This window comes from Lipotes vexillifer, unplaced genomic scaffold (genome assembly GCF_000442215.2).
Source record: "Lipotes vexillifer unplaced genomic scaffold, Lipotes_vexillifer_v1.1 scaffold215, whole genome shotgun sequence".
In the NCBI taxonomy this organism is placed as follows: Eukaryota; Metazoa; Chordata; class Mammalia; order Artiodactyla; family Lipotidae; genus Lipotes; species Lipotes vexillifer.
Window position 1 is genome coordinate 921,397 of NW_006776544.1, and position 11,717 is coordinate 933,113.

The window sequence follows — 11,717 nt, forward strand, 5'->3', positions numbered from 1 at the left end:
TCCATTTGTCTCTCGATGGGCATATAGGCTGCTTCCATGACCTGGCTATTGTAAATAGTTCTGCAGTGAACATTGGGGTGCATGTATCTTTTGGAATTATGGTTTCCTCTGGGTATGTGCCCAGCAGTGGGATTGCTGGATCATATGGTAATTCTATTTTTAGTTTATTAAGGAAACTCCATACTGTTCTCCATAGTGGCTATATCAATTTACATTCCCACCAACAGTGCAAGAGTGTCCCTTTTTCTCCACACCCTCTCCAGCATTTGTTGCTTGTAGATTTTCTAATGATGCCCATTCTAACTGGTGTGGGGTGATACCTCATTGTAGTTTTTGTTGTTGTTGTTGTTGTTTTGCAGTACGTGGGCCGCTCACTGCTGTGGCCTCTCCCATTGCGGAGCACAGGCTCCAGACGCGCAGGCCCAGCGGCCATGGCTACCGGGCCCAGCCGCTCTGCGGCATGTGGGATCCTTCCGGACCGGGGCATGACCCCGCGTCCCCTGCATCGGCAGGCGGACGCTCAACCACTGCACCACCAGGGAAGCCCCCTCATTGTAGTTTTGCTTTGCATTTCTCTAATAATCAGTGATGTTGAGCAGCTTTCCATGTGCTTCTTGGCCATCTGTATGTCTTCTTTGGAGAAATGTCTATTTAGGTCTTCTGCCCATTTTTGGATTAGGCTGTTTGTTTCTTTAATATTGAGCTGCATGAGCTGTTTATATATTTTGGAGATTAATCCTTTGCCCGTTGATTCATTTGCAAATATTTTCTCCCATTCTGAGGGTTGTCTTTTGGTCCTGTTTATGGTTTCCTTTGCTGTGCAAAAGCTTTGAAGTTTCATTAGGTCCCATTTGTTTATTTTTGTTGTTATTTCCATTACTCTAGGAGGTGGATCAAAAAAGATCTTGCAGTGATTTATGTCAAATAGTTGTTCTTCCTATGTTTTCCTCTAAGAGTTTTATAGTGCCAGTCTTACATTGAGGTCTTGAATCCATTTTGAGCTTATTTTTGTGTATGGTGTTAGGGAGTGTTCTAATTGCATTCTTTTACATGTAGCTGTCCAGTTTTCCCAGCACCACTTATTGAAAAGACTGTCTTTTCTCCATTGTATATCCTTGCCTCCTTTGTCATAGATTAGTTGATCATAGGTGCGTGGGTTTATCTCTGGGCTTTCTGTCTTGTTCCATTGAACTATGTTTCTGCTTTTGTGCCAGTACCATATTGTCTTGATTACTGTAGCTTTGTAGTATAGTCTGAAGTCATGGAGTCTGATTCCTCCAGCTCCATTTTTTTCCCTCAAGAATGCTTTGGCTATTCGGGGTCTTTTGTGTTTCCATACAAATTTTTAGATTTTTTGTTCTAGTTCCATAAAAAATGCCAATGGTAATTTGATAGGGATTGCATTGAATCTGTAGATTGCTTTGGGTAGTATAGTCATTTTCACAATGTTGATTCTTCCTATACAAGAACATGGTATATCTCTCCATCTGTTGGTATCATCTTTAATTTCTTTCATCAGTGTCTTATAGTTTTCTGCATACAGGTTTTTGTCTCCCTAGGTAGGTTTATTCCTAGGTATTTTATTCTTTTTGTTGCCATGGTAAATGGGAGTGTTTCCTTAATTTCTCCTTCAGATTTTTCATCATTAGTGTATAGGAATGAAAGAGATTTCTGTGCATTAATTTTGTATCCTGCAACTTTACCAAATTCATTGATTAGCTCTAGTAGTTTTCTGGTGGCATCTTTAGGATTGTCTATGTATAGTATCATGTCATCTGCAAACGGTGACATTTTACTTCTTCTTTTCCAATTTGCATTCTTTTTATTTCTTTTTCTTCTCTGATTGCCATGGCTAGGACTTCCAAAACTATGTTGAATAACAGTGGTGACAGTGGACATCCTTGTCTTGTTCCTGATCTTAGAGGAAATGCTTTCAGTTTTTCACCATTGAGAATGATCTTTGCTGTGGGTTTGTCGTATATGGCCTTTATTATGTTGAGGTAGTTTCCCTCTATGCGCACTTTCTGGAGAGTTTTTGTCATAAATGGGTGTTGAATTTTGTCAAGAGCTTTTTCTGCATCTATTGAGAAGATCATATGGTTTTTATTCTTCAATTTGTTAATATGGTGTATCACACTGATTGATTTGTATATATTGAAGAATATTTGTATATATTGAAGAATCCTTGCATCCCTGGGATAAATTCCAGTGATCATGCTGTATGATCCTTTTAATGTATTGATGGATTCTGTTTGCTAGTATTTTGTTGAGGAATTTTGCATCTATATTCATCAGTGATTTTGGTCTGTAATTTTCGTTTTTTGTAGTATCTTTGTCTGGTTATGGTTTCAGGGTGATGGTGGCCTCATAGAATGAGTTTTGGAGTGTTCCTTCCTCTGCAATTTTTTGGAAGAGTTTGAGAAATATAGGTGTTAGCTCCTCTCTAAATGTTTGATACAATTCACCTGTGAAGCCAACTGGTCCTTGACTTTTGTTTGTTGGAAGATTTTTAATCACAGTTTCAATTTCATTACTTGTGATTTGTCTGCTCATATTTTCTATTTCTTCCTGGTTCAGTCTTGGAAGGTTATCCCTTTCTAAGAATTGCCCATTTCTTCCAGGTTGTCCATTTTATTGGCATAGAGTTGCTTGTAGTAATCTCTTAGGATGCTTTGTATTTCTGTGGTGTCTGTTGTAACTTCTCCTTTTTCATTTCTAATTTTATTGATTTGAGTCCTCTCCCTCTTTTTCTTGATGAGTCTGGATAATGGTTTATCAATTTTGTTTATCTTCTCAAAGAACCAGCTTTTAATTTTATTGATCTTTTCTATTGTTTTCTTTGTTTCTATTTCATTTATTTCTGCTCTGATCTTTATGATTTATTTCCTTCTGCTAACTTTGGGTTTTGTTTGTTCTTCTTTCTCTAGTTCCTTTAGGTGTAAGGTTAGGTTGTTTATTTGAGATTTTTCTTGTTTCTTGAGGTAGGCTTGTATAGCTATAAACTTCCCTCTTAGAACTGCTTTTGCTACATCCCATAGGTTTTGGATCGTTGTGTTATCATTGTCATTTGTCTCTAGGTATTTTATTTCTTCAGTGATCTGTTGGTTATTTAGTAACATATTTTTTAGCCTCCATGTGTTTGTGTTTTTTATGTTTTTTTCCCTGTAATTCATTTCTTATCCCATAGTGTTGTGGTCAGAAAAGATGCTTGATATGATTTCAATTTTCTTAAATTTACTGAGGCTTGATTTGTGACCCAAGATGTGATCTATCCTGGAGAATGTTCCATGTGCACTTGAGAAGAAAGTGTAATCTGCTGTTTTGGGATGGAATGTCCTATAAATATCATTTAAATCTATCTGGTCTATTGTGTCATTTAAAACTTCTGTTTCCTTATTTATTTTCATTTTGGATGATCTGTCCATTGGTGTAAGTGAGGTGTTAAAGTCTGCCATTATTATTGTGTTACTGTCGATTCCTCTTTTATAGCTGTTAGCAGTTGCCTTATGTGTTGAGGTGCTCCTATGTTGGGTGCATAGATATTTATAATTGTTCTATCTTCTTCTTGGATTGATCCCTTGATCATTATGTAGTGTCCTTCCTTGTCTCTTGTAACATTCTTTATTTTAAAGTCTATTTTATCAGAAATGAGTATTGCTACTCCAGCTTTCTTTTGATTTCCATTTGCATGGAATATCTTTTTCCATCCCCTCACTTTCAGTCTGTATGTGTCCCTAGGTCTGAAGTGGGTCTCTTGTAGAGAGCATGTATATGGGTCTTGTTTTTGTATCCATTCAGCGAGCCTGTGTCATTTGGCTGGAGCATTTAATCCATTCATGTTTAAGGTAATTATCGATATGTATGTTCCTATGATCATATTCTTAATGGTTTTGGGTTTGTTTTTGTAGGTTCTTTTCTTCTCTTGTGTTTCCCACTTAGAGAAGTTCCTTTAGCATTTGTTGTAGAGCTGGTTTGGTGGTGCTGAATTCTCTTAGCTTTTGCTTGTCTGTAAAGCTTTTGATTTCTCCCTCGAATCTGAATGAGATCCTTGCCGGGTAGAGTAATCTAGGTTGCAGGTTCTTCACTTTCATCACTTTAAGTATATCATGCCACTCTCTTCTGGCTTGTAGAGTTTCTGCTGAGAAATCAGCTGTTAACCTTATGGGAGTTCCCTTGTGTAGTATTTGTTGTTTTTCCCTTGCTGCTTTCAGTAATTTTTCTTTGTCTTTAATTTTTGCCAATTTGATTACTATGTGTCTCTGCGTGTTTCTCCTTCGGTTTATCCTGTATGGGACTCACTGTGCTTCCTGGACTTGGGTGGCTATTTCCTTTCCCATGTTAGGGAAGTTTTCGACTATAATCTCTTCAAATATTTTCCCGGGTCCTTTCTCTCTTCTCCTTCTGGGACCCCCATAATGTGAATGTTGTTGCATTTAATGTTGTCTCAGAGGTCTCTTAGGCTGTCTTCATTTCTTTTCATTCTTTTTTCTTTATTCTGTTCTGCGGCAGTGAATTCCACCATTCTGTTTTCCAGGTCACTTATCCGTTCTTCTGCCTCAGTTATTCTGCTATTGATTCCTTCTAGTGTAGTTTTCATTTCAGTTATTGTATTTTTCATCTCTGCTTCTTTGTTCTTTAGTTCTTCTAGGTGTTTGTTAAACATTTCTTGCATCTTCTCGATCTTTGCCTCCATTCTTTTTCCGAGGTCCTGGATCATCTTCACTATCATTATTCTGAATTCTTTTTCTGGAAGGTTGCCTATCTCCACTTCATTTAGTTGTTTTTCTGGGGTTTTATCTTGTTCCTTCATCTGGTACATAGCCCTCTGCCTTTTCATCTTGTCTGTCTTCCTGTGAATGTGGTTTTTGCTCCATAGGCTGCAGGATTGTAGTTCTTCTTGCTTTTGCTGTCTGCCCTCTGGTGGATGAGGCTATCAATGTCCTGATATTCAGCTAAAGCAATTCCTAGAGGGAAATTTGTAGATGTACATGGCTGGTTACCCTTCTTCATCACCCAAACCTGCCCCAGAGCGCAGCATGGAAGCAGCTGGAGGGAGAAGTGCCCAGGCTTTTACATGACTCTTTTTGAGTTACGGTTTTCTCAGGGTATATGCCTAGGACTAGGATTGCTGGGTCACATGGTAGTTCTATTTTTAGTTTTTTAAGGAACCTCCATATTGTTCTCCATAGTGGCTGTATCAATTTACATTCCTACCAACAGTGCAAGGGTGTTTCCTTTTCTCCACACCCTCTCCAGCATTTATTGTTTGTAGATTTCATGATGATGGCCATTCTGACCGGTGTGAGGTGATAGCTCATTGTAGTTTTGATTTGCATTTCTCTAATAATTAGTGAAATTGAGCAACTTTTCATGGGTTTGTTGGTCACCTGTATGTCTTCTTTGGAGAAATGTCTATTTAGGTCTTCTGCCCAGTTTTTGATTGGGTTGTTGTTTTTTTGATATTGAGCTGCATGCACTGTTTGTATATTTTGGAGTTTAATCCTTTGTCAGTTGCTTCACTTGCAAATATTTTCTCCCATTCTGATGGTTGTCTTTTCATCTGGTTTATGGTTTCCTTTACTGTGCAAAAGCTTTTAAGTTTCATTAGGTCCCATTTGTTTATTTTTGCTTTTATTCTCATTACCCTAGGAGGTGTGTGAAAAAAGATCTTGCTGCGATTCATGTCATAGGGTGTTCTGCCTATGTTTTCCTCTAAGAGTTTTATAATGTCTGGCCTTACATTTAGGACTTTAATCCATTTTGAGTTTATTTTTGTGTATGGTGTTAGGGAGTGTTGTGATTTCATTTCTTTACATGTGGCTGTCCAGTTTTCCCAGCACCACTTATTGAAAAGGCTATCTTTGCTCCATTGTATATTCTGGTCTCCTTTGCCATAGATTAGTTGACCATGGGTGCACGGGTATATCTCTGGGCTTTCTATTCTGTTCCATTGATCTATGTTTCTGTTTTTGTGCCAGTGCCATACTGTCTTGATTACTGTAGCCCTGTAGTACAGTGTGAAGTCAGGGAGCCTGATTCCTCCAGCTCCATTTTTCTTTCTCAATACTGCTTTGGTTATTCGGGGTCTTTTGTTTTTCCATACAAATTGTGAAATTTTTTGTTCTAGCTCTGTGAAAAATGCCATTGGTAGTTTGATAGGGATCGCGTTTAATCTGTAGATTGCTTTGGGTAGTATAATCATTTTCACAATGTTGATTCTTCCTGTCCAAGAACATGGTATATCTCTCCATTTGCTTGTGTCATCTTTGATTTCTTTCAAGAGTGTCTTATAGTTTTCTGCATAGAGGTCTTTTGCCTCCTTAGGTAGGTTTATTCCTAGGTATTTTATTCTTTTTGTTGCAATGGTTAATGGGATTGTTTCCTTAATTTTTCTTTCTGATCTTTCATTGTTAGTGTATAGGAATTTTAAAATAATTTATTTAAAAAGAGGATTAAAAGTGAAGATGCCTGTTTATGAAAATTTCCAAGCATCTGTCATGAGGTATGGTTTGGGTATTTCCTAGTGTAGATTACCACTACATGTATGTTGACAATTCTTAGTAACTGCACCAGTGCCAGGATGGGGAAAAGGGTACTTATTGGTATGAATTTCTTAACTTTGATGCTTATCAAAAACATCATCTCTTGATTCTGTCACTGTCCTGTGAGATTGCAGTGACAGCTGTATTACCAAGGTAATAATATAAAGAAACTTATGTTAGCATGGCCCAGATACATTGGCTTGAAAGCAAGATAAGAGAACAAAGGTATATCTGGAGAGTGCCGCACAAGTAGGGAAGCTGTAACAATCCTTCAAAACTATAACTATGCATAGAGGAGTAGTGTTGGCCAGCACATTCACCCCCTGCAAACACCAACCAAAACACATTATTCAGAAATCCTCCAAGTCTCAGAATAAGCACAAGCAACAAAACAACAACAAAATGATTTTAGAGATTCAATAGAAGGCTTGGGAAACAATCATAACACTGATACCATGGACATTTTTCTTGGCTCCCAAGTATAGATACAGTGTAATCTAAAGTAGAAAAGTCTTGTGTACTAGATATTTGCTCTTTTGACACAGTTCTCTGTCTGGCTTTAATAATATTTACCCTTAGGAGATTACAAGAGTATCCAAGGTGGGTATATTAGCTTCCTAGGGCTGCCATAGCTATCCACCACAAACTGGGTGGCTTAAAACAATAGAAATTTATTGTCTCATAGTTCTGAGGACTAAAAGCCCAAAATCAAGGTGTCAGCAGAGCCATGCTTTCTCTGATGGCTCTAGAGGAGAATCCTTCCTTGCCTCTGCCTAGCTTCTGGCATTTGCTGGCAATTCTTGGCATTCCTTGGCTTGTAGATGCTTCATTCCAGTCACATAGCCATCACCTCCTTGTGCATTTTGCACCATCTTTCCTTTGTGCATGTCTGTCTCGGTGCCCAATTTTCCCTTTTTATAAGAACACTAGTCATACTGGATGAGAGTCCACCCTAATGACCCCATTTTTAACTTGAACATTTTAAACTTTTAACCTCTGCAAATACCCTATTTCCAAATAAGGTTACATTCTGAAGTATTGAGGGTTAGGACACAATTCAATCCATAACTATTTTGGGAGCCAGAAACGATAGAAAAAATCAAAATGGGAGTCTTTGGGATAAATCAAAAGAGTAGAATTGTCTGTAACTTATGGCTTAATAGATTTTTTAAAAAGTCTAAAACAGCAGTGTGATGTAGAGGGATAAGCACTTGACTAGTGTCAGGGACTTAGCCTCTAGCTTAAGCTCTGTCATGAATTCCCTGCCTGGTCCTGAACAAATAAGTTGACATCTCTCAATTCCCTTTAAGTGAGTGACTTGGACTTATGGTCTCTAAATGTCTTCCAAACTCTGATATGCCATGATTTATTCATTTACAGAATAGTAAACAAAAATCAAATTCAGTAAGATACATGGTAGTTGGCACAGAAATATAGCACTTAGTTTAGCACCCTCTTCAGTCTTGAATGCCAACAGCAGGGTTATGCAAGGTAAAAAGAGGCAAGGATGAGAAAAGAAAGAGGTAGAGTGTGAACAATGATTTCCGAAGATAACCTTCGTATCAACCATCACCAAGCCCTGGAACAGCCCACACAGAGGGTGATACAGAATATAATGTAAGGGTTCCCAGAAGGGGGCCTGTGCCACACAGTGAGGAAGACACAGAGCCTTCTAAGGAGTAAGAGGAAATGTGGTCTATTGCACTGATTATGTCAGGTACAGTGGAAACATTTGACCATTTGACCACATTAGTGCAAGATGGCGTGATTATGAAGAATCCTTAAATCTTTGGTTTGGGATCCAATGACATTTCTTCCTCCTCTCCATTCTGGATCCTATTTTCCAAAAAAGCTACTGGGAAGGGAGCAGTTAATTGTTTTGCAACTCCTTAGGCTCTGTTCTAAGCTATTTATACACATTATCTCATTTTTTAAAAACCCTGTGTGGTAGGTATTAAAATAATGACCAGCATTTATTGCGTGCTCATTCTGAGCCTGGCACTTTCATATGTATAATTTATTCCTGCAAATAATATTGCAAAGTACAGAATGCTGTAAGCACAACAATTCTCATCTTATAGACAAAGGACCATGGGACTTCCCTGGCAGTCCAGTGGTTAAGACTCCACGCTTCCACTGCAGGGGGCACGGATTCAATCCCTGGTCAGGGAACTAAGATCCTGCATGCTGCGTGGCATGGCCAAAAAAAAAAAAGACTTTAGGCTCAGAGAAGTGAGATAATTTGCTCAGGTTCACACAGTTAGTAGATGGCAGAAATGGACTATGTGACTTCTAAGCCTAGGCTCCTTATAACTGCACCATGTTAATTCCCCATTTACAGATGAGGAGAGACAGGGTCGGGGGAGAGAGAGAGAAAGAACACCATGGGCCCGATTCTGTTAATAGAGAGATGAGACAATGAGAAGGACAAAATGAAGGAAAAAGATGCTATGTACTAATGGAGGAAAATAAACCCATCTTCTATTGAAGTGATTCACAGATCATTTTTATCAATTCCATTCTAAGTGACCGTGAGGCTTAGAGGGATTGTTGGAGGAAGGAGTGAGCCCAAGAAGGAGAACAGCCATGAAAGGCTGCCAATTAACAACAGATGCACCATATGAGATTGTGTGTGTGTGTGTGTGTGTGTGTGAGAGCGAGAGAGAGAGAGCGAGAGAGAGAGAGAGAGAGAGAGAGAGAGATGGGAAAATCAAGACGAAATCAGCAGCAGATGCTGAAGTCATGCTCTCCCTTTGTGGGAAGGGAAGATGAGACAGGACTTGCAGCTATAACGCAAAAGCAAAAACATCCCAAGGAGACTGTTACTGTGAGCACTTATTACCCCATGGAAATGACCTTCGAGCAGGATGCATAATCACCATATTGCATCCAATTACAAGTTGAAGATGAAACATGATTGCTGGTGTCATGTTTGTATCTAATCAGAAGTTGGGAGACAATTATGGTAATGATGTGGGGTGCAGGAGGGAGCTCGTATCAGGAGGAGAGGGCAAACCTCGTTTAAGGACTCATGTCTACTCTGCAGGAGACAAGACTGTTGAACTGGGACTCTAAAGCCATGCCAACTAAAGAATACAAAAGGATCTCAGACTGCAGCATGGAATGGCCAGGGGTGTCACTGAGGTAGGGAGAGAACAGAACCCACTTGCCTACGGTTTTCAAAGTCTGACTTTTGCACACTGGCATCTCAATCACCTGTGGTGCTTCTGATTCTTGAGCCCCATTCCAATCCTCCTGAACCTGAACCTCTAAGGAGGCCCAAAAGACTTAATTTGCACAGGATATGCAGGTTCCAATTTTTCTGATGTGTCCACTAAAAAGAATGATGGATCAAAGAGAAGTAAGATGTTGCATAGCTCAGCTAATACAAAGTATGGACCCCTAGGTCCCATCACTTGATATATTTTTAAAATATATGTATTTTTACCAGTAGTAATAGTGATGTTATAAGTTATGGGTGACAAAACACAGAAGTTCTTTGCAGTCTTCTCTTCAGTTTGGAGGACACTAGCAAGGGCAGATTATTGTACCCTTCTCACTTAACTTAGTTTAAAATCTTAATTATGAAACCGTCAGATGCAAAGAAAACAGACATGTGAATATATATTACCTACCCCTCTGTGCTCACATTTTTTGTCCTTTTCAAAACATCTTTAATCAGATCAAATAAAATGAATCAACCCCCAGAGTACACACACATCTGATTCATTACATATTTGCTTTAAATGGTTGTTATTGTTATTATTAAACTATAATTTACTTAGTGCCTACTGTGTGTTAGGCACTGTGCCAACCACTCCAAATGCATGACTTCACTGAACACTCTCAGCAATTCTCAGAGGTAAGTCCCATTATTATCTCCATCTTACACAGGAGAAACTGAGGAATTAAATAACTCAGCCAAGGTCACACAGCCAGTCAGTGGGGAAGCCAGGATAGCAATAAGCTCCTGTGTGCCTTGCCCTGCAAGAAGAAAAACAACAACAGAAATTCCACAAGCCCTTTAGGTTTGCTTTAGAAGGCATTTGGTGATTTTTGGCAGCAGAACAGCCTCCCTAATTAAGTTTGTTTAGGTTGGCATTAAAATTAGTCTGCTGGTGCTGAACTCTTCTCTGCTGAGGCCACTAAGGAAGAAGTCCTGACCTTGTTTTAAAATAATCAATCAATAATCCAAACTTGACAGTATTTCAAAGAGTAAAAAGTGATATGAGGTCAGAGTAAAGCAGGGAGTCTGAGCAGTTCGTGGAGTGGTTTAGTGTTCACATCTTGAATAGAAGCACTTACTTTCATATTGAAATCTCCTACTTCTTCTAGCCAATTTATCACTTTCATCTTCGCGCTCCCCACAGATTTACTCTTTATAGTAATATCCATGTCATCTAATGACAAGATGCGAAAACTGCGATAACTAATGTGAGCTTGCACCTGACCCCTAATATTCCCACACTGAAACTCTATTAGATTCCACGTTGACAGCTCCTTCTGACTCCAATCTACCAGCTTCTCACTGAGCCAAAGAGTACAAGGTCCCTCAAGAGCAAAGCAATTTATTTAAATAACACAGTTAAGTAGATGGGAAAGTGTGTTGCATTCAGAAAGTCAACATTCTCCTGCGGAAAGCAAAAGGCCCAGTGTGGCCACTCCTGATGCAGCAATATAACTGGCACACATCCCTCTGCCCTCCACTTCAGTCTTTTTGTTGGGTTATTTCCCAGTTCACCTCAATGGAACCAGCTAAATTGGTTTCTGAAAGATATATTTGCAAGAGAGTTGTAGCCTTTCTATGGGGAAAACCCAGACTTTGGCTTACTGAGCTCAACACCCAGGGACCTCACTTAGGAATCCCCAGGAAGGACAGACACTGAGAACGGATATGCCTGTGTCCAGATGGTGTGACAGAACAAAAAGCTTGAGCTTCCCACTGTATTAAAGAACTGCCTGGACTCCTTCCTCTTCAAAAAGATTAAAGGGATCTTGCTTACCATGGGACTTCCCCTTAGAGAAAGAGAATACACTGTTTTTAAGGTCATGTTTACATCTTCCCCTTGCAGTAGTTGGGAGCTCCTTGACTGTAAGACTGTAAGACTGTAATAATGTGTGAACATGGAAATGCAAAGACTACTCAAGCAGACCTTAAACTGCCATCGATTGCTT